Consider the following 24,923-nt stretch of genomic DNA (forward strand, 5'->3'; position numbering starts at 1 on the left):
CTCTCTCGCAATAATATTTTATAAAGCTTATCCTGCTCTTGACACATCCACATGCACATACAGAGTCATCAGCTGTTGTAGTTGCCTGGTGAACAAAAGTACTCATGGAGATTTAATATCCTGTGTTAAATAGACTTGTCTGAATAATTAGTTATCCTATAGCTGTGTAAAACAAAATTTGAAAGATAATTTACCCTGATGGTTGTTTATTTTTAATCTAATTAGAATTTAATTTCATGTGAACACTTTTATTGGAAACAAAATAGGTAGTAAAATTATAATTACATTGAGTAAAACTCTAAATAAAAACATTATTATTTTTAGATTATGCATGTAAATTATTCCTTAACTAAATGTTTCAGTAAAGAAAAAAAGTCTAATACCATTTATATAATCCAAATTCATATACTCATTCACTATGCCTAAAATTTTCATAGAATCACAGGGCTATAGGGACTTCCGCTTTAAGATAGAATCAGATATGTATGTCTGGACAGATACTTGTTAAACTTGTTTTCAAAGAACTTAAATGGTTTCAACTTCACAGTTCCTCAAGGCTTTATTCCAGGACTTCATTACTCTTACTTTTAAAAGATTTTCTGCATATCGAATGTAAGTCCTCCTTTTTGCAGTTTAAGGCTATTATCCCTCATTCTGTCTCCAACAAACAAGAAAAACTTCTTATTGCCTTCCTCTTTGCTAGTGGTTTATTTGCCACATTTCTTCTCCACACCACATACCTTTATGCCCCTTTTCTTTAAGACAAAAAATTCCAATTCACCCGTTGTGTCCTCACAGATCATGGTTTCCTCTATGTGTTTTTCAGCCAGTCCTCCGCCTCTCTTGGAGAGCAAAACACAAAAGTGAACAAAAAAGTCAAAGTGAAGACTTACTTTCGTGACTTGGAGTTGTGGGATTATTTCTCATGTTTTGGATACAGGGCTCTATTTATTCATTTTCCTTTTCATAGCAGCATGTCTCTGCTGATTTGTGTTCAGCATGTGAGCCATACTAATATGTAGATTTGCTTTTGTGACAAATAGTATTCACTTTATTGCTTACTTAAGCAAAGCATTCTGCTCACTTGTAGTGTGAAGTGACAAGAAAACAATGTAATTTGAACCTTTTCCAAAGAACAAGAGGCCTCTTTTAAAATTCCTTCCCCAGCTTCACAAAAAGTTTCAAAATGCTTTAAGACTACCGGTGTTGGTAGAGCAATCCCCATCAGTCAATAGTAATAAAGTATCCCTGGCATAGCCAAGCTACATATTATTCATATGCTGTAATAACAGTGCTTTTAAGCATGAAAGTATGACTATTTTGAGTAAATATTCATTTGATGTCATTTCTTGCTTTTAGAAAAATGAAAAACAGGTTTTTCCATCCTTCTCTTTTCATGAATCTACGCTCACAGGCACAAATTAATTTATCATGGAGGGGACAGGATTCTGTCAAAGCTAGCTGTTAGAACACTTTCAGCACACAGCCATTCCCTGGAGAAGAAGGTGTTCTGTTGCTGGATGGAAAATTTTTGTGATAACATTTGAGGAATATTTTAGGTGTAATTCTGTAAAGTATTTTAGCTGCATGATAACACTATTTTACAGAAACTAAACTGCAACTGTTGATCAAAACACTGATATATTTAAGTCCTAATCTCAAAGAATGAGACTCATGGGAAACAATTGATTTTAAGTAAGACACAAAGAGCCACAGAGGTTTACCAAAATGCAGGGTCAGAGTCCAATGAAACAAATAAATAATTACTCTATTAATAATTTTGAGACTAATTTAATTATTCAAGAATTTAAAATAAATAAAAGTTACAGATTTGTTTCAAATTAATTATCATGGTTTATTTTTATTATCAATAACTTCTTAATATTTCTTTTTATTACCAATAACTTCTGGAAATATGAGTAAACAGACACATAAAAAAGCTACTGAGCAAAATATCAAGTGATATTCTGTGAGATACTTGTGGAGTCTCTATGTTCTGTTACTGTCAAATCAATAAGCTAACAGACTTGTGGAGTTTTGGGAATAGTTTTAATTCCATTGGGGGTGTTGCCCAGCATCTCTCTCTCTCCACTCTTTTGTCACCCAAAGTGGTTCCTACCCCCTGAAGCTTCACCAAGAGAGGATGGATAAGTCAAGAACGGCTTTTTTAAATATCATTGCCTCATCTGTATAGCAGTGCTTTACTCCAAAGACATTTTGTGTTTCCCTATTGCAAACCCTTTAAATTTTATCTAAGGGAGTTTCAGCCATTAGTTAATATGTCAAGAAAATATAACTTTCTAGCATTCTTTGACCATGCTCCCAACAGTTATACTGATGCTGTTCCTAAAAGTGTAGTGTAATTTATGGAAAGACAGATGGTTCTAAAAGGAAAGCCTTTGCAGAAGGTGGATTTCAGGATATCTGCAGTACTACCACGGACAGCTGTGTTTAAAGTTATTTTTAAGTGCTCCTAAAGAAGATGTAGCTGATTTTTTTGAGTTTTTGTATAATTACAGTAATCTAAAATGTAGTAAGATATAAAACAAGAATTTAATAATCTTACAGCTGAGTTTAGAATACTTCTAATAGTACACCCACACAGCTTTTCCCTCTTTCCTGTTGCTAAGAACAATATGGTCAGAATCAATACTTACTTTTAAAGGGCATTTTTCTGTGAATTTGCTGAAATTTTCTGCATGTCAAGAATTATTAAATGGGTTTCCCAGTTATTTCAGAGAGAACATACGGGAAAAAAGACCTAGATAGTTTTCCAAATTCCTGAAATGTCAGCAAATCCAAATGTTTCCTTTGATGTAATTTCAAGAATCTGAAAAATATTATTAACCCAATGCTAAGGATTCCTCTTAAATTATTAAAGGCACAAAGAAGATAGCAGGTCTCATTTGCACAGTATTTTATCTCATATAGTTATTAGCTGTATAAGTTGTATATACAAGAGGACGCTAATTTTAAAATTGGGAGGGAGGGCAGTGAATTATTTAATCTATCAAAAACCAGTTGTCTTGCACCAGCCGGAGGCTGGTTTGATATTAGCTAGCTTGTGTTCAATACAATATTGTGGAATACTTCTTCTGTTAAGCACTTTCTAAAGAAAAGACATTTACTACTGATTTGTGATGGTGAGTTGTCCTTTCACTTCTCTCCTGCATCTCTACTGCATCTCTGATGGCTAAGTGAGACAATATCAGATTGCGTGCCCTTTGGGAAGTGCAGTAATTAGTAATGAATACTATATTAAAAATGTCAAGATATCAAGAAGAGTAATTTGTCCTCATCATCTGAATTTATTTTTTCAATAAAGTTTTTGTTTTGTATTATCGTTCATTCCTACAGGTTGTCATGGTTTATGAGATACTGAATTACGTGACAGAATACTATTTAAGTAATGTTACACCTGCAGTGCAGAAAGAGATGTTCTGTTGAAAAAGGAATGCAGATAAAATACATTACAAAGCATGGTAGAAAATATTCTCCTGCCTTTTTCTCTTTCTGTTTTCTGTATGGTGTCTTGCATTATATTGGTTCACACCTCATCCACGAAATTTCTGTTATTTTCACTTCACTCGTTTACATGCTTGCAATGTCATAAATTACTACAAAAATACAAAGTAATACAGAAAAAATGGGCTGGTTGTGAGCAGGGATAAGCCTGGCATACAGACATTCTTTAGCCAAACAACAGTGAGGCTGTTGCTCTGAGGAAACCTCTCTGAGGACCTGAACTAAAATAACTTCTGGAAAATTCATTGTAACTTTACAGTGATGTAAACATTTGCTTAATTTTAATTTTTTTTTCTTTACATTTGTAAAAGCCATAAATAAAAAGAGATAGTGAAAAGAAAAGGCAAAACTGGCTGAATTTTCCATATCAGAGTGAAGCCTCAATAAAATGCATTACACTGAACATGGAATTTCCCTGGGTTTTTCTGGTCATAGTCATGCCAGAGCCATTATCAAATCATAGTTATATATATTCCTGGTAGCAAAATCTTTTCCTAAGGAGTAGATGCAGTTAAGTTACATTTAACAGCTACAGTCCAATTAATCCTTTGACTACTTTGGAAGCACAAGGCACAGTGCCAGATTAGCATTACCAGTACACGTGGTTTGTCTCAGCAACTTCTGTAACTCTCTGTTAGTCTGTTTCACAGGTTCTAAACACAGCTGTTTGGAAACTGTAAGGCAGTTTCCATGAACTTCTCGACAACCTTGTATACTGGAGAAGGGAGGAACTGATTTTCATTCAATAGTATAACAGAGAAAGTGTTAAAATTCTGATGTAAACTGGAAGCTGGTAGGCTGGAAATGCCCAAGGAGGAATTGGAGATGATTATAGAATGGTTGCAACCTGTCAGGTGTTGCAGGTGCAAAAAAGGCAAAAGGAATCCTATGAAATACCAGCAGATACACTTTTAGTAGGAACAGATTTCATTCAAAACTCCTAGAATGGTTCTGACTGCCTGTTGAAAAACCTAAAACAGATCCAGAGGAGTATCGCTTGCACTACAAGAATATGAAATTTATCTTTCACATAAGGAGACCTGAGGAGCTTATTTTGTTTAATCTGGTAATAGAAACAGCAAGCACGTATGACTGATCTCTGGAAACTGAGCATTTCCATATAATCCTGATGAGGGACAAACACCAAGAAAAAAAAAAAAGAACTCTTTAAAATAAGAAAGAACGTCAGGAGGACAAAACCAAAAACAGATAATAAAATTAGTCATTAGTATTTTAGGCTGCTTCTTGCAGAAGAGAGAGTTCTGACCTATAGAGCATTCAAGACTTAGAATAAGACCTCCTGTGAAAGCAATAGAGGTAAAAAAGCCTTCAAAAAGAGGACCACATTTATGGAGCATAATACATAACAAAAGGAGATTTCTCTCAGTGACTAAGTTATTTCCTTTTAGTCCACTGTTACTGTTATTGCTTGAATATGCACATGTACACATTATACACACACGTGTGTATATGTAAATAAAATTTCCAGTACATAGAAATGACATGCTATTGTATAATGGATTTTACCCATGACATTGTGTAGTATTTGATCTGACCATATGCATCTGAATAGTAAATAGGGACATGTGAAACGTTGGCTAGGAATTAAGTGTCCTAACCTCTTGTCACTGCAAAGTAAAATATGTACTTTGGGTGTATAGCCCTGAGTCAGTACTTTTATTTACTTTAAGTTGTTATACAATATTTTCATTTTAGATAAATACAATGGCAAGGTAAGAACAAACATATTTTTCCAGGAACTAGTTAGGATCTAGCATACCTTAGTATGCCCTGAAAAACTGCATATAATTTAGAGCTGACTCCATAGGGCACCAGCTTTACAGAATATGTGCAGTTCCACCTGTGTCATGGACTTACACTCAGTCAGAAGAAGGACAAGTGGAACCTGTTTTTACTAATGTTAGTACAGTCACTGTATTGATGGAATGACTGAAATCAATGCTAATTCTCTCTACAACACTGTATGCAGCATCGTCTTAAAAATTATGTGATAAAAATTAAGTCACTCCAGCAACCCACTGACAGAGAAAGAGTTGATGTCATTCCTTCCACTGTCCTCCCTGATACCCAGATACACAGCCCTATGCTTTCCCTCATATCAGCTCTGAGATCACCCCTCAGAAATCTAATTCAGCTCACTAAGCTCACTATACCAATAAAAGTAAGAAAGGAAGAGTCAATTCCAGCCACCCCAAGTCAGGACCGCTGGAGACAAGGCTACATCTTTTGGTATAAAACGTTCTTCTCTTGGTTCAGTTGTCTGAAATTGCACTCACAATCTTCAAAAGGGATGAAAACCAGTGTTTCTCAAGAGAAGTAAAACCAGTTTCTCAAATCTCTTTTAGGCAATCCTTTTGCCAAAATGCTGAGAATCAGGAATGAGAGGTAATTTTTCCAGGTTTATATAAAAAAATGCAGTTACTAACGTTTAGTATACTTCTAGTAAACTGTTCATTTCAAGATCTAAATCTCTTCCGATAGGTAAAAACGTGCATGTATTTGTGAGTGCATTGTATGTATATAAATAAAGAAGAATCGAGTTACACGTTTCATATTTCAAGCCCCATGATTTATAGCCAAAAATACCTTTGGCATTGAATTTGTATTCTGGATAAAGAGAGAGGAGAAAGAGTGCTTTGTTCAATTGCTTGGGATTATATTTGTCTTGTAGTTACAGGAAATCCTCATAAGAGAAGTTGAGAAAGGCTTATAAATATGTCAGGATGGTAGGAAACTTAACACCAGTGGCAATTCGTCAATCAATATGACAAATAACCTAACACAATACATTGTTTAGTTACACTGAAGTAGTCATTAATATAGTTATGTCAGTCTACACACAGAAATATGGTGGAATATTCATTCCACAGTCATCAACACAAGCCATTACAAATCTTTAAATGAAGCTGGATGCTCTCAGCTTTTTCTTGTATAAAAGTTCTCAGCTTTGAGATCATTATTAGTGATGTGTTCATCCGGTTTATTCAAAGTTTTTAAGTAAAAGGCAGAAAAGAGAACAGAAAGTATCTCTGCTTATAGACAACATATTTTTAATTGGATGGCTGAAGTGAGATGCCCACATCACTAACAAAATGTCAAAATAGAAATAACTTGATGGTGCTGAACACTCTAATGCCCATTAGTGAGATGAGTAATTTACCTTATTGGACTGTCATCAACATTTTTTGTTGTGGATATTAGGTAGCAGAGTATATTTAAATAGACACGGTTATTCTGGAATAATCATATAAATAGCAGGTACCTCTTACAGGCCCTGTTGTGGACAATGCCTGCGCTATAACTGCTCTTTCAGACTTAGTGTTAGGAGCAATGAAAACAAAAGACAATCAAATTTGCCAGAGCTATTGGCTCAGCACTACAAACAAGGAAACTGATTGCGAAATTTTGTTAGGGACTTTGAGGGAGCTGAGGCTTTTCTCAGTTGAGTGATCTCTTAGCTCAGTTTCTTAAGTCCCTAAGCAGCTTTTTTCAAAACGAGCTGGGTTAGTTTAAACAACTGGACTTCAACTGGTCCATTTTGACGGAAATCTCAGGAATGAATACATGAATAGTTCAGTGAGCAGAGCTGACAGGACAGTACTCTCTGGCAGGACTTCATCCAGGATTAAGGTACTCTATGTACAGAGCTGATACTGAAAGAAATCAAGTCCTAAATAGCAAATATTTAATGATGCGTGTTAATTAAACTTTTTCCCCTAAGACAATTCTAGACAGCCTTTTGCAATAAGAAACCACTGCCTCAAGCCCCACGTGAAAGGTAGACACAACACTAGTGGCTTGCTATATACAGTACACTCAGGTAGTCAAACAGAATCTGGGCATCATCACTAAAAGAAGCTGAAGTTTTTCTATATTATATTCTCCTTTTTTTCAAAAAGAATAAATCCTACCATGATAGACAATGTATGTACAGCTCTGCATGAATTTATTAAAAAACAGCTTCACTGTTTTTCATGTCTAGTCCTCCTTTTTAATAATGTTATGTTGCTTGTACTTACAAGAGTTCATTACCAAAGAATGAAATCCTCTCTTTCTCTGGAGTGCTAAAAAGACCAGTTATCATCAGACCCATAGGTGTAAAAGATTAAGCTACGTTTTTGTGCCTCACCAAACAGATTACAAACAAATTTTTACGAGTAACATATATCTTCATTTCCCTAAACTGTCTAGTTTCCAATTCCATATTTATTTCTGTTCAGAGGTTTCCCATTTTGAAGTTAATTGCATGAAAACCACAAGTGCTGGATATGTACTGAAGAAATACCGTGCTTTTTTATGAGTCAGGCTGGATGGAGTTAAAACACGACTTGTTCTTAAGGAGGACTTGCTGAAAATAATGGAAATCCTAATTATACATCTGCTTTTACAGAGTTTATAACATTTGGGCTGAAATTCTTCTGTCATCCAGTTAGAAGTGATAAATATCTTCTGTCTTTTCCTTCACTGGATTTACTCTAAACTAATATATATATATACACTTTATCTTAGAAGACATATAGAAAAGTGTGGAAACAAATTTCTGTGTAAAATTTATGATGTCTAGAGTGACCAGAGTTCTTTTTTTGGTTCCTCTTTCACACAGAGTCAGTGGTAAGCTTTTGTGCTTAATGTGACTTCAAAAAGCTTTATCTCACACTACAGTAGACACGAAGTCCAAAACCCAAGTTATAGATATCAGCTTCCCTATCAGTGTAATCAAAGTCCATGACTTTTGCTCTCCTTTCTCTTTTGTGTCTTTAGCTGTATCCTGAGCTTGCTGACACTTCCTCAAACTGCAACACTTGAATGTGGATCTGTGTCATGAATACCATCCCTTTTTCAAATCTGCATGGCTGGAGATGTTTTGGAGTGTTTTATGACAAAAACAGAATCATAATATACACTTTTCTCGAAAGAGCTGAATGCAAGTACTTCTGCAGTTTTAGAAAGCCATTTATTTGGTATGGCACAGAGCTTTAAACCTTTTTTTCTCACATTCATGGCAATTGTTCTTCAGAATATAAAGTGTCAGGAAGGGGATTGCTGCATGAAGGGATTAAAATTGGAGACCAAACTTATGCCTGAAATGCCCTGTGGAAGTGGAGGCTTTTGAAATTTAAATTAATTATTCTTTTGGGTAATTTTATAATTTTTCCTTGAAATGCAGAAAGATTGCACGTATTTGTTGTTTCTCTTTTTTTTGTTTTATTTTATTTTGTTTATTTTTAAATTTTACCCTGGAAAAGTCGGAATGAGCTGCCTTCCTCATTGACTGCAAAAGTAATATTTGCTAGATTCCTTGAAAGGTGTCTTTTGAGAGAGACTAGGGTCCAGGAAGTTAGTGTACAAGAATTTGACTTCATGTTATTTCAGACAGGGTGGGGTGGGGGGTAGTGCTAAAGAGAAATGAAATATAACTCTAGTACAAATCAGAGACATAGATCACTTCTCTTGAAACTTTTTTTTCTGCTTTATCATTAACTCACCAGCTTCATCTCTTCATTTGAATGACTTGTCAGCTTTCTATCAGAGGGATGATAGCCTGCTCTCTCTCATTTGATCCTGCTACCTCAAAACCACCTAAGAAGCAGGGGTTGATGCCACTGAAGAGCCTTCCTTGTGATAAATAGCTTACTTCGCATTGTGTAGCAGAACCGGATAGAGAACTCTTTTGCCCTGAAAACTCATGTGACAGACAAGGAAAATGTTCTACAAAAGATTCTGCAAAACAGACTCATTTCTTGTGGTCTTCTACTCAGTTAAAACAAACATCTTTCGAGCGTACAGTGATCTCCTAAATTTAGAATTGCCTTTGCCCTCGGTTGTGTACATATTCTTGTGGACTGTATGAAAAACAGAAGTATAATAAGTTCATTGTTGCCTGTTAAATTTATACTCCGTAAACTTGCCAAGATTGTTTCCAGTTGACTTAGAAATATGTCAAGATATTACCCAGGAAAACAGGATATTAAAATGCTTGCTGATAATTTTATGAAGAAAAAGAAAAATTAGAGAGCAAAACTTTCTCTGAAAGATAGTGACTACAGGTTTCAAATCACATTCAGTTCTTGTTAAATACATGTGAAATTGATGAATTACTGATAGACACAACCAATTGTATCTGCTGAGTTCCAGAAATAAAAGATATGCTTCTTGTTTCAAAGCATCATTAGTTCCAAGAGTTGTTATGCTATACAATTGCAATTTTGCAATTTATAGTATAAATAAATATTTGATGTTATTAGACAAAGAAAATAATCAGTCTAGTTGAAAATGTTTAAGAACATGAAAGCTTAACAGGATTTTCATTTATTTTACAAGACTGACATATGTGAGACCACATTCATACTAAAGACATGTTTATTAGGTTTGCAATCCCAGTGAGAACTGTGATGAGTAATCTCATTACTGCTACACTTCAAATTCTGCTTTTATAAAATTCACCTATTTTGTGTGAACAGGTTACATGTCATAATTGACTAGAAGTTAATTCCCTTATCATAAAACATCAGAAGTATTTGTGGAAAGAACACTTCATACCCCAGATAGGTATTCTTCCTCTAAGAAAAACAATAAACTTTTTGTAATTTAGACTCAGAGGCTGAAGTTAGTCTTTGACAATATTTTGTTGCGCTTTGCCTTTCTGGCTAGAGCTAGCCCTATTGAGTTTTTAAAAATAATTTTTCAAATGAATGAAAATAAATATATTTCCAAGAACAATAAGCATGAGAGAATGCCTATTCAGAGCATTGTGCAACCACTTTATTTAAATACTTTCTGTAATCATAATTTTTTACATAAGGAGTCAATCTTCTGCATAAATTTCATCTGTACAAGAGTATGGATGGTAGGAAGAATCTACCTGAAAGATAAAACTTGTGTTTTAACACACAGTGATAAAAATTCATAGAAAATTATGTGAAGTCAGGTCTACCCTTGTCTTCTACTTCACAGGTTTGAAGAAACTACTCTGGAATGGAGCTTAAACTATATTTGGGGTTGCTTCAGATAACAATAATTAACAAATACAAAGTTTCATGTAGTCCAATAGGTTGTCTGTGACAAAGGCAAATAATACGTGCTTAGGAAAACTGCAAGGACAGGAAAAGGATATAACATACCTTGTGTCATTATTCCTGATTACTAATTGTTAGCAGGTATCTACAAGCTGTAGGTGATTTCTGCATATTTAGAAATCAGAAATGGAGTTTTATCCTGGAACTTGTTCGGGCTTCCCTTGGAGCAGATAAAAAATTTGGTGTCTGCAGTATCTGTAGAACAGAGATTTATGGTTTAACAATGCATTGCATTGTCACAGTTTAGACCCACTCAGCTAAATTTTGGCAGCTAAAAACCATGCAGTTGAGCTCCCCTAATCCCTTCCCTCCCCACAAATGCAGCAGACCAGACACAAGGAAATTTGATTCAGGAACACATGGATCTGGGATCAGGAACAACCAGACAGACGAGGTCTTCAGCCATCACAGAAGAGAGTGAGACCCTCGTGATCTCTCAAGTTCATACCAAGTATGATGTATAGGAGATGGAACACTGTTATTCAGTTTAGGGTCACCTGCCCTATTCTCCCCTCCCCACACATTCAGTCCCCTTCCACCAGTTTGAGGCCTTAGTTAAGTATAACGATTGGCTTTTTTGCATACCAATGCCCTGTCTTATCACCCTGGGAGAAGAACGCTGTCTCAGAGAATTTGTTTTCAGAGAATAGTTTTCAGAGAATGAATTTGCTTACAGTCACAAAACTGACTCTAATTTAGGTCAAACCACAACATGCATAAAAAAAGCCTTTGATGGGAATGCAGGAGTTATGGCTGATTATAAGACCAGGAATGTCTTAAGTATGGATTGTTTTCATGGTACAGCATGGGGATTTGGTTTATTTTGTTGCTTAGCATTCATACAGATTAAAAAACCTTAATTACAATAACATACATTCTTTAAGTATCTCAGGTCACTTGTTAGATAAACATCTATAATTTAAGAGTACCAAATTGCCTTAAAATAAAATAAAATCAGACTCTTTGCACAATTGTCACATTACTGTGTACCTGTAACAATTCCAGGTTGACTGGGCAAAACTGCATTGAGGACACAGCACATTCTTCAGATGGTGCTAGTAAGTACGATATAAATTCTCCAGAGATCCTCTCTGTGTGCTCTGGTAGCAAGCACATGGAGAGCTCATATTGCTGCTTATCACTGCTAATGTCTACTGAGCACACCTGTTGTGACATACTATCTAAATAAAAATATCATCAGTGTGGTACCATGTGCTGAAATTGTAACCTGATTTTGTGTTAGAGTTTTTCTCCATCTACAAAAGATAGCCTTTGTTTACCTTCAAATATATTACACAATGTCTTTTTTGTCTACTATGACTTTTTGCTCTTAGAATTGTCTGGTCATGAGGACTGCTCTTGTTTTGTAAGGCAGAACTAAGTAAAATACTGCAGCAGAAAAGTGCTTGTTTCTCATAACACTTCATCTTTTCTTTTGTGGTTGGTTCCTTAACTGAGTGTTAATGTCTCAAACACATATGATTTATCTGTGTATACTGAGAAACAGCATATAAGAACACAACTTAGCAGAAAAATGTCCACTTCCTGTTACACTGAGGTCACTGCTGTCTTAATCTATTGGACACACTCCAGTTTATAATCTCAACTATAAAAGTCCCAAAACATACACAGCTTTCCCCATTGCCCTCAATTTGATTCAGCGGTGTTATTGCTACTGAAAAAGCTATGGAAGTGACATCAGGTCTTAGAGATAGGCTCTGAAATTCAATGAATATATCATGATCATATACATATTTTATTCAGCTCACTTATATAACCACACACCAGTCAAAAAAACCCATCATGAGTCCCTTATGAATTCCAAATATATCATTAAAAGCAAGAATTTCCTCTGTATCTCTAGTTAAAAAACAAACTGAGGTATATACAGAACTAGCAAACAAACACAGTGACTCACAGCTTCACCAGGTCCCATAGACATTCAACTATACAGATTGCTGGGCAAACTGCAAGAATGAGGCTTCACCCTGTATGGAAGATCGCATTTAATTCAGTTCCCTCTCTTTCTAGAGATTCCATCATGAGTTGGTCTCATCAGTTAGTATTTTGCCATTACACAAACTAAATGAAATTACTAGGTATTGTATGTTCTAGATTTTTTAAGTCTCTGCGTACAGGACTTTAACTTAGAACATTAGATGTACCCCTGATGCGATATACGACTCTTAGCAGGTAATTACTTTGTATTTTACGACCCGAAGTGGCTATGTGAATATAAACACAACCTCCTGCGCAGAAAAAGCCTGTTTATTGGACAGTCTGGCCAAAGCAAACAATGAGTTTCGACATATTTACAAAAAAATATGTAAACTGAAATTATTACAAAACGGCAATATTTTAAATAAACCCTTTCATTTTCAACCTGAAATCTTTATTATTCCTGTAAGCCTGCAGAAAACAGTGATTACTTAGCAAGAACTCAAGAATTTCACTCTATGCAATTAAGAGACTGTAAATATATGTGGTGCTATGGGCAAGTTGCCACTGTATGCCGGACAAAATTGGTTTGACAATTTCTATCAAGACTTTCTGCCCTAACTGCAAGAAGTGTACCTTTCTACATCCTCAATCCCTTCCTATACATCCAGCTTTCTCACAGTCATAACCAGCATAGCAAGAAATGTTTCCCTACATTGTTGGTTTTCGGTCTTCCATAACAAAAAACAAAGAACTTGTGCATTGTATTAAACAGTTTTGGCAAAATGAACCATTATCTGTCATACATCAGGGAAAAAATTATGTAATTAATTATGGCATGTTCTGGCTACAGCATTTGGAATCTTGACATTTTCTAAATTTGTTTTCAGTTAACTTTCCTGAAAAGAAATAAAAAAACATTAGTTTTGTTTAGATATCGGTATCTATAAAATTTCTTAACAATCTCAGCTATGTTGTTTATCTATCCTGCAGCATCATTAATATTTTTTCTCCACAAACTTTTTACCTCAGCACGAACATACCCTCAAGCAAATGAACAAACAAAATAAAACTACTAAAACAAATAAAAATAAGAAATTTTGTGCAAAAAAGATAAATTCTAGCTGTCTAAATAAAACAAAGTCCTATTTTATACAGCTCTCTAAACAAAAATATTAAAGGTCTGCATAACACCATAAAAGTCTTGACAGAGGCTCTCTCAAACTGATGGGGGAAAGGGAAGGGTCTCAAATTTCAAAATACAGGCTGAGAGCCACATAGCATTTAGCAGCTGCTTAATTGAAGTAGGTAAGTAGTCCAAATGACTGTAAGCTCTGTATGTCTGAGTCTGCCTGCTTATTTATTTAGTTGCCTGCAGCTAGCAAAACGTTTTCCAAACATGGAAGCCGTTTTCATGGAGGATGTGTCTTCGCTGGAAACCAGGTGCGTCTTCATCTAAAGTCACAAATGCATAATAGATTCCTGCTGAATACAGGCAATTTGCAGGTTTCACATGTTAGAAATTCCCCATAGCAGATTGAGCTGCAGCAAAGGTCCAGCTTGATCTCCAAATTCATGTTGAAATTGTGTCCTGACTTAGCTTTGTTAGGACTTTACCTCATACTGGTAGTGTTAGTTATATGCTAGCTAAACTGAGGGATGAACATCTTGATCTTTTGGAGAAAACAAGATATATGAAATAGCTCATCTGCTTACCTGAGGTTTAAATTAGAACTCGTCCAAAACCAAAGTCTACTAATGATTACATTCAGTGAAGTTTGATGATTTTTATCATCTTAGTGTTAGAAAAGAAGGAAGTTTCTCAAACTGTTAGGATGCAAATAACTCATACTGAACCCTAGGGGGATGAAATGTGTGTGGGGATAGATACTGGTCCTTTGTCAAGGACATTCTTAGCAGAAATTGCTAATTAGACTGAATCATTTATGTTGTTTCAAAAAAAATATTTTTTTTTTCCTAGCAAGCAACCTGCAGGTTTACATTCTTTTAAAAATCTAAGCCAGGTTTCTGTTGATTTGCCTGATTTTCCAAGTAGAACATACACATGTAATGTACTTAGAATTCTGTTTAGTTTTAATCTGTATTGGTTTTCAGTGAAGAAAATTTCCTGCTTTATTATTTTAGAAAACAGTAATTTGAAAGGGTTTGTTTTCTGTTGTTGTTTTTGCTTTACTATATCTTTACATCCAGAACTACAGACCTATGCTGAAGTAAAAGCTTAGCAGAGGCAAGATTCTTCAATTTTGCCTTTAGACAAAACAGATTACGTCAGCAATATGCCTTCAGGTCTCTTTTTATATATATTTATTTACCTGGTAGGAAAACTAGTTCTTTGTCACTGCATGCATTTTGCTTGTAGTAATTACCCTGGGGTATAAGCTTTCTTAATAATGAAAGCCAGTCTAAGGTTTTTATAATTATGTTTTTTGGAGTAGTGACTGCATGGAGTTGGTAAGAGAATTAAGTCTGATGCCCACTCTCGTAGTATTCTGAAATTACTGTTTAGTAAATACTAACAAGTTTCCTTTTCCATACTAAGAGAATCTGGCATGGAACCATATTAACTCTATGTTGCTTTCATGATTCTCAGATCATGTCTCTAGGTAGATTCTGACTAAGAGTTTAAAGCAACTCTGTACTTTATCCTACAGTACCACTCCTTTACCATGGCTCCTGAACAGAGCAAGAAAAGGCAGTAAAAACCTGGAAGAAAAGCCACACATAAAAATTTGTATGCAATAATTTTTAAATGAACTTTTAGTATATACGTTTAATTGACTTATCCCTAGTTCTTGTCCTGCAAGAGTTGGTGAAGAGGTCTCTCCACCTCCTCCGCAAAAAATCCACAAAAATAGTTATGATTCTGTAGAGCTTCACCATATGCCTATCCAGTGATCTCATTTTGAGTCAAAATTCATTCGGTTTAATCATTATTCATGCTGAAGCTATCCTGTATCTTTGATCATCCTTGATGTTCTTTGAATCTTTACAATATCAGTTGTAAGCTGATATTTTGCTGTAGCAAGATGAAAAAATCTCACAGTATTCTAGTAAGAGATGAAGCATATATTTACAAATTGAGTAAACATTTATGTAGCATATATTCTTTCTTCCTTTTGTAAAAGTTCTTAAAATTCCTTTTTGTCCACTCCTGAATATTAAGCTGATGTTTTGACACAACTGTTTATCACAATGCCAGTTCACTTGTGAGTGGTAATGGTAAAGCTGCAGACTGCAAGTTCACTTGTGAAGTTAGGATTGTTTTTCCTCCTGCGCATCATGTTGTATATATTTACAATGAATGTCAACTGCCCCTTCATTACATTGTCATTTAGACTTCTGAGATCCTTTAGCCATCTTCAAATTCCGTAGTAAATAATACTGTTTGAAAACTGTCTCACCCACTGATAATGCCATTTTCTAAGTCATTTATAAATATGTGGATGAGACCAAAACTGTGCCTTTGTGAAGTAAGGTTGGACACCAGATGCCCACCAAAAGCCCTGTGTCACTCCTCTGGACAAGTGAAAAAAAATATAGCAAGAGGTCCATAGGTCAAGAAAAGGACAGGGAGAGATCGCTCAGCAATTACCATCATGGGCAAAAACTCGACTTGGGAAAATTAGTTTAATTTATTGTCAATCAAATCAGAGTAGAATAATGCAAAATAAAACCAAATCTCAAAAAACGCCTTTTTTCCACCCCTCTTTTCTTCCAAATATGCTTTACCTCCTTCCTCTGAGTGACTCAGGAGAATGGGGAATAGGGGTTGCAGTCAGTTCACCACATGTTGTCTCCCACTTGCTTTGGTGTTACACTTAGATGGCAGTTCCAAGCTAAGTCACTTGAACACTGTTTAAGGTCAAGTTTTCAGCTCTTTGTCTCTCCTGTTAGACTGAGAAACCACAGATGTTAAATATTAAGGAGGTCAGCAAACACAAAAAATTCTGATCATATTATTCAGGAAGCCCTTCTAGGCCTGTAAATATGCCAGCAGAGTACACGTATCAATCAGTCTCTATTATCGAGCTTGGCTAGAAAAATACTTTTTTGCAGGAGACAGACTCAAAACTGTACCCAAGTATCTTGTAAACAACTGTTAAGGCCAAAATGAACATAACCACAAAGGTTTATAAGTCAGTCACAACTTTAAAAAAATTTGTTATCTATCTTAGTATCAGACAGTCTACCAGGTATTTTCTAAGCATTATTTCATTTGTTCAGAAACAGATTTGGTGAAAACATATTTACTCTTCTGGACACAAAAGACTGACATTGGCAAGTCTGTTTAAATGAGGAGTCTTTTAGACCTTGGAACTCCTGAGGCAACTACAAGGTAGATAACATCTAGCTTTTGGAATGAGGGTAATGAGGAAATTGTTTCAACAAAACAACAGTGAAATATATGAAGTTAGTATAGACATCTACATAATAGCCAGGCACATGAGGATTACAATGTCAATCAAGGTGGAACATGATCAGAAACAGAAGAAAAGGAAGGCAAAGATCCAAGTGAAATATATTAATTTAATTCAAGTGAGGGCTGAAAGATGGCAAATACAGAAGGAATGTAGACAGATGATAGGAAAGATGAAGACTTCCTCATGAGTGAAAACGAAAATTTTATGGTACAAGAAGCTCTACAGAAGATCCAGCTAAACTAACCACAGAAGGCACCCCCGGGAAGACAGCTCTTCTGAAACAACCACTTAACTTGGCAGTGGTCAGAGAAACATGATGGAGCTCTGCAGCAACTAGATACAGTGCTCTATTACGTGTGACTGCAGTGCTCATTGTCTAATAAATGGACATAAATTAATAGCTTTACCTATGCTGATGTCTGACCTTTCATTCATCACATTGCTTTTCATGCACTCTACTCTTTCCTAGACTAATCTCCCTGGCCTGATCATGTGAAGATAGCATAGGAACTTCTTTACTACAAATAAGGTGAGTTCTTACTCAAAAAAGAACAAAATTTTATAGAAATCAAGAAGGAAAACCTGACCACCATGCCTGTCAGAGGGCACTATAACACACAAAACTTCAATAGCAGAAACTGGGACAGAATTAATAGAGAGATGTTTTGCTCTTACATTACAATGCACAACATCTAATGGACTAATACAGGAAGTTAAAAACATTGATCTATGCTATGAACTTCAGCTGTCACACTGAGTACAAATTAGGTGACTACGCACAGGGGCACAAAGAAAAATCCTGGAATGCAAACCTTACAGAAAATTGAGGCCAGATTGTAAAGCAGAATACCAAAGCAGCCCAAACTGCCAAGGCCTGTGCAAAACACTATTTCATTACAACACAGATTGTAGGTAGCAGACGACTATGTGTTTCACGATTTCCATAGTTATAGTAAGACTTCCAAAGCACAGGATACTGTATTGGGCAGATGATGTATTGATTAGGTAGGTATAATTCAACAAGCAAGTATATTTATTACTATATCAGAAGTAGAGGACAATGAATCAAAAATATGTTCTCTTATGATGAAAACATATAAAGAAGTATGATTTTCCAACACAAGTAACTCTTGTGATTAGCTTTTGCAGAGAAGCTTGGAAAGCTGTTCCACATTTGGGTAAGTCCATTTTCTGTTAAACAAGTGAATACATTCCATCAGTGTTGAAAAGCACATGTAAAAGACAAGGAATTCCTCTAAGCCCAAAATATCTGTAACCCAATTTTGAAAGGACACATTTTTGAATTTATAAGGAATTAAATATATTCATTCCAGGTCTGGATAATGATAATTCCCCCAAAAATGGTGTAAGTTTCAAAACCAATGCTTCTTGAGATGGATACCAAACATAAATATTTTTGAAGCAGAGGATTGCATCGCTGAAAAGCATTTATCGCATTTCTGAAAATGTGATCACAAGTAGTACAAGAATGACTTTTTCTCTGTAGCATGTACTGCTATGGTTCACAGGGTCTCAGTAAATTTACATAAGAGTAGAATATTGAAAGGTGTAAAGAGGATACTATGCCAAAAGAAGCAGCCAGATGGTTTATACCACACAATATAAAGACCCACATGACAATCTTAGGCAGGTATTCACGATCAGACTAAGCCAATGATAAAGACTGTGCTTAGATGAGTTAAGTGTTAATAACCTCTAATCTACACAAGTACAATCAGCAGGTTGTCAGAAGCATGCCTCAGGGTTAATGATGAGCACGTTATTTGTCTGAGACATTTTTAATGGGAAATAGCAGAGCTACTGTATTGTGATACTATCTTTTAAAATTAGTCATGTATAATCATCAGAAAACTTCCATTTGGGAGAGGTCTCACACATGAGGCAGAAACCGGCTCAGAATCTGCAAGACCAGCATATCTGTGCAAGCCATTGTCAACCAAAATCTCATTAGAAGAGCTGTTTCTGGAATGCTATGTTCCTGGTCTCACTGCAAGTCTGATAGTGCAACAGTTAGGAAGAGTAAATAGAAAGTATGGAAACCAATGGATTGCATCCTATTGTCCATGAACCTGCATTACCAAATGTAGTGAACAGACTAAGGAGCAAACCATGATAGCTGGAATGGGAACAGTTGTAAATCAAAAGCAATCCACAGCAGTACTGATCCAAGGCTATGATCTAAAGTGGCATCACAGTTACAAGCTGTTCCTGTGTGTAACTGCCACTAAGCATCAGAAAACTCTGACAAATTTGTTGTGCTTTCCCTTTCACAATTATTCCTGACAGCTGAAAACAAGAATTATAGACCTGTTATGGTCTTTTTGCTGTGTTTTTCACTGTTTATGTGTATTTCAGTTTGCAACAGTTTTGGTTTTATTTTGTGGAAATAGGATTTTATTTGATAGAATATGAATTTCACATAGCAGCATTGTAATTGGTCTCATAACAGGGATAAAGAAGACATTTTTACCTTATTCCTTTTATGTTTTTATTTTCTATGAGAAAGAGAGAAGGGAAGAGGCATAAGCACTGTTTCACATCTCAGGAAACAAGCTACTTCCGTGGTCTTATTCAGATCTGGAAATTTTCCATGCCAATAGAACACTTTCCTTTCCAACACTGAACGAATATTTGTGATTTTTGTGCCTAATGCAATAGTTTGTTTTAACTAAGTCCATCTGTCTGAAATAGATTTAGTTTTGCCATCTCAGATAAAATTGTAACATTCAGAATTAATACAGATCTTAAAAGAGCTGTGATAATCTTCCTAACTTACAAATTCATGTCATTTTCTGTCAGTAAACTTAAGAGACTAAGGGGAGTGCTCATTTTTATGCTGTTTTAATTTTTTTCATGTCACAATTGTCTTAGACTAAACAAAGCTGTTCTGTTTTAAAGTAAGAGACTTGCTCTTAATATTTGCTCTTAAGGAGTCTAGTGGGAGATACAAATACTAAATAAATATAAGATAGATCTATTATCTAAATAAAAAACAAGTTAGAAAATAGTTTGACTACATATTTATTTAAACACTTATACATAGCAAAGATGTTAACTATTTAAAAAAATAAATGTCCCCATTATATTATTGTCCATCAAACTCTTTTATTTCCACATAAAATGGAAATGGAAATGTCGCCATTTCCACATATTATTCATAAGGAATAAGAGTGTACTATTTATGCATCTATATTTCCCTTTAGTTACAAATTTAATAAATCATAACATGAGAGAGAGATACACACAATTTTAGCCACTGAAGTGAACTGAAAATCTATACTTTGAAGTACCGATATCAAACTCCATATTGGCTTTAGAAAGGTTCCAAAAAATGGGTTTGAGAAAGCTAGACAATTGTGTTAATTGATTCTGTATTTAGTTGGTATCAGTTCTCTAATCTATATTAACGGGAAATTGTAAACAGGGATCAACAGATATCTTCCTCAACGATATTTGTGTCGCCTTTCTTGGGAGGATCATGATGGTTCAAATATCCAGTAAGTTACTTCTGACATATCAAGAGTAAAGAAACTAAATGACAAGTTTATCATCAGCTCTGTCCATTTATGGTGCAGAATATTGATAGTTACAGCAATACTCAGGAAGATCAATTTTATCTAACAATAAATGACTGCAAACAATAAGAAAAAATCACTTTATATCAATTAATGTGGTCAATTCTATTACTGGTCATAGGTTTTGTCTTTTCACAACTTTTCTATCCCCGTATCACATATAAAAACATTTCCCTGCAAGTTCATTTACCTGTTTTAAATTCATAGTTTATGTCTTAATGTAGATGTTTAGGCCATGCTCTCGTACTTTCCTCTTCTTCCTCTTCTTCTTCTTCTTCTTCTCCTTCTTATTCATCATCATCAATCACTGTTACGCATAAAGCTAGATTAGTTACAGATCAGCATGCACATATGAAAGTGGTACTAATTCAGATACTATAACTGCAAATAATGAAACAGTATAAAATATATACATGTTCTTAAAGGACTTCAATTTACAAATTAATATTATGAAAGAGTAGTTCCATTGAATAGAAACTGCTTCGTACTTAACTTTAAGAGCATGTCTAAGTGTTTGCAAAATCTGATTTTTAGATTTCTTTAGAAGAAGAATAGCTTTGTGTACTGTACATTAAGATCCCTTGGTTTTGCTCCTGAGGCAAAAAAAGGTTATAACCTGTTATTATTACTTGACAAACCAGTCACAGTTTTCCAGTTCAGAAATAAGACTGATTTTAAAGTTATTTGAGATATGGAGATAAAGGAAGCATGAAGTCCTATACTCCCCTGATATTCTCATAGGACTTTAGGCATGTGTTGTGGGTGTTTTACTACAGTTTAATGACAAATGTTTTGCTTCAGAATTTATTATATCACAGGGAGTTTAAATGTTACAACTCTGTGAAAATTTTTTAACTATAAGGACTTAATCCAAAATTCTGCCTAAAGAAGTATAAATTTGGAATCTATTGAAGTCAGTGGATATGTTCCCAATTTAAATAACTGCAAATAAGAATAGAGTTTGGCTTCATTCACGTCTTCAGCCACAATCAGACATTTTAAGGAAAGGAGTAGGATATTCTGCAGACTATTTTTATATAATTTTCCTTTGGAAATAAATATTAAAGGATGTTATGCTCTCACCTGGAGAAAGAACAGTCATTTATTCTTACACTTGCAAAATTAGGCTGATAGCTTTGCTGCACAGGATGAATGAAAGACTAAGTCATGGTTACAGTACGCTAAATGTGGCTGCAAAAGAAAGAAATATTCTTTACCTTGACAGTATTTGTTGTTACCTTGAGGGATGGGGGGTGGCTGGGAAGGGCGGGGAGGCAGCAAATATGGGTGATTATATCAGAGAAAGGGTGTGCTCCTCACAAATTAGCTGGGTATGTTAGCTGAGTAGAGTTCTTTATAAATGTTTGATACCAGAATAATAGAAGCAAAGAGAAAAAACAAATAGTCTAATAAGGTATCACAGGAAATCTTGAAGTTAAGGAAACCTCTCAGAATATATGGAAAGTTTGAAAATCCCTAAACACCCCAGGAAGGGTTGTGGTTTTCACACCAAGAAGCATTTTTCCAGGTTCTGTACAGTGATGCTGCCAGGTGCAGGGACAGGTAGATCACATACTTACAGTTACCATACTTGTCCACCTATCATTTCCAGCTTACTCACTAAAAATACTTAGGAAAAAAATACACTGTGCTTGTGCACTTGAAGAACAGTTATCCTTACGTTCTTAAACTCAATTTCAGTTTGTCAGCCACAAGCCACATGGGCTCCTCTGGGGTCGGTCAGGGGCAGGGTCCCTCCCAGTGCCCCAGCTGGGGAGCAGGGCAGACTGGGGGCAGCCCCAGTCCCAGGCACCAGGCAGGACCTGGCAGCCCGCAGGCAGCCTGCGGGTCCCAGACCCAGGGATAACCTGGCTTTGGCAGTGGAAATTGCTCGGGCTGGACCCTGCAGCAGGCACCAGCCCAAAGTGGCTCCCGAGGCCCCATCATGACCTCCTTATGGACCTCTGAGGCTACTTCTCCCCATATCCCCAAGCAGGACGGGGCCATGTGCAATCTACTGACATTGATATTTACTGGATACACTCAAAAGGGTGAGGCACTCCCAAAGAAGGGAACATGGTGGTGTGAAGAGCCATTCTCGTTTAGCCCCAGTGCCGCAGGATCTGCTGCAAAGGCTGCCCCCGGCTGCTCAACAGACAAACACAGCACCTTGTGGTAAAGCAACATCCGATGGGGAGGGACAGTCTGCACAGGCGTACAGAAGCAGGACAACAGTTTTGAAAAGTGGCTCCTACCTGGAAAACAATCAAAACGTTTTATTGAAAGTAGTATCAGAGTTACGCACATTCCTTATTCTTCTCACAACATCCAGGGGCTGGGTGCACTGGTAATGTGGGACCTGCTTTGCACAGTCTCAGAGAAGCCCTGGAAGCAAGTAATCCACTTGGTGGTGACTACATAGGCTTCTAGGGTTTTTTTGTCTAAATATTGCTACTGATCTAATTTACCCTAATCTGAAAAATTACCGATACTAAGATACTAAGAATACTAAGAAATGCTCGATATATCATTTGTATCATCTGAATAGTATTTTCTGCATCAATCTGCCATTTAAAAATCTGTTTGTGATAGGAAACTGCTAAGCAGCCCTCTAAACATTGTTACAGGCCTGAAAACAGCTTTTTCTCTGCGTCAGAGCTTAACAGATGACAAGTTTGCTGAGATGATACACAGAGCACAAGGCATGTGTTAGAGTTACAGCTTGTTCTTCCAGATCTCAGGGAAGAACAGGAAGATCTTAAAAGTTTGTCTCTCTAATATTTCCCTTACTAGCGCACTTGTTCTCTATTTCTTTTGCATTCACCTCTGCCAGTAAACACCTCTCAGCAATAAATTAGTTTGTCAATCAGGATACTTCAGATGAATTTTAAAGCGGAGGCTGCCATTTACTGACAAGATAAGTTTCAGACTGCATAGAGAACACATCACAGAGAAATGCCTACATGTTAAAATTCAGACTTAATGCTTTTCAGATGAAGATACATAATTTAGTTCCCCTATTAAGCTTCTCACTTCTCATGTGAGGAATTGTAAGGGCACATATGAAGGGAAACTCAGGCTAATATAACTTCAGGTCTTCCTTATTTCCTATAGGCTTTTGCATGCAACAAACTGTGACAGGTCACATGAAATCCCTCAGAGATCTTCCCAGAGGACTCTGGCCACATACTACAGCAGAATCGTGAATTTTCAGTTCCCTTCTTACTCTTCCTTGCACTTATTAATTCTTAATGAAACGCACACAAAAACCCACAAAATATTGTGCAATAGTCAGCTTTGATGCAATGAAAAATTTCTTCTGAGGCCCCAAATATTACTTCCAGTAACCCAGATCACACACTAGTTCCGTGGTACATTCAGGAACACGAGACAGCAAACACCACTATCTGTGCTGGGTATTTCTCCTATATCAATGAAAGGAACAAGAGTTACTCTAGACAAGTTGCTGTTTCTGCTTAAGTCTGCATTTCCTTCAGATTCCTTTTGATCTCCTTTCTGCACCGAATATCCCTCCTTGTTCCATTTTAAGAGCATAGTTGTTATTTTACTATTAAGTAGTACATTTCCTAAAACAATCACGTCAATTCAGGTGTGTGAGAAAACTTTCTGCACTCTCTTGATGTATTACAAATTCTGAATGTACTGCAGTTGACTGAAAGTACCCTTGACTAAGCATGCTCATTTCAGAAAAAAGCAAGTAAAATTTTTAATAGCACATTAATAAAATTATCTTTTTTTAAAGCATTTATGTCTTTAAGGACATGTACAACCCTGAAGTAAAGAGTACAGAGAGTTACATGATGAGACTCTTCCCTTGTTTATGTTGGATGATGGTAGCCAGCCAGCAGTAGAGAAGAGAGAAACATTACTTACATGCTGTTAACATCCTATCTTTGCTTCATTTATCTTTGTGGAGGGTCAAGCATCAGACAGAAGCCGCAGCATAACACTGGGATTACATGAAATGTCATCTTGGTAGCAAGAGAATTAGTGGCTTCGTGGTCTTCCTCTCCTTCAGTAAATTCACTTCTGTACCTATGTGTACTAGAAACTCCAGATCTCCATAGGACGTGTACACTGTTTTTCAATTTATGGCTCAGCAAACGCTCATTCGGTGAAGACTGAGCAATTCAAATTTATTTTCACCTACTTTCTTTCCTTTGCTTCCTTTCTTCTGCCTTCCCACTCTGGCTCCCAGTTTCTGGGATTTAGCTGATAAAGTGTGACCAAAAATGTTTAAATTTCTAAGGTTTTCCATTTCAAAAGATTACAGGTAACTTCTATTTTGCTGTTGAGTTTACTTT

At 35.9% G+C, this 24,923-nt stretch overlaps 1 long non-coding RNA gene across 1 annotated transcript; it reads right to left on the reverse strand.

The window, feature by feature from the left end:
* Window positions 1-757: 757 nt before the first annotated feature.
* On the reverse strand, window positions 758-20,886 carry LOC128851992 (uncharacterized). The gene is made up of 4 exons (XR_008449584.1): window positions 20,789-20,886; window positions 16,311-16,476; window positions 10,668-10,817; window positions 758-842 (listed from the first exon to the last, which is right to left on the reverse strand). It is a non-coding gene; the product is annotated as an uncharacterized LOC128851992 (long non-coding RNA).
* Between the last annotated feature and the right edge of the window lie 4,037 nt (window positions 20,887-24,923).

Source organism: Cuculus canorus, chromosome 4 (assembly GCF_017976375.1).
Source record: "Cuculus canorus isolate bCucCan1 chromosome 4, bCucCan1.pri, whole genome shotgun sequence".
NCBI lineage: Eukaryota > Metazoa > Chordata > Aves > Cuculiformes > Cuculidae > Cuculus > Cuculus canorus.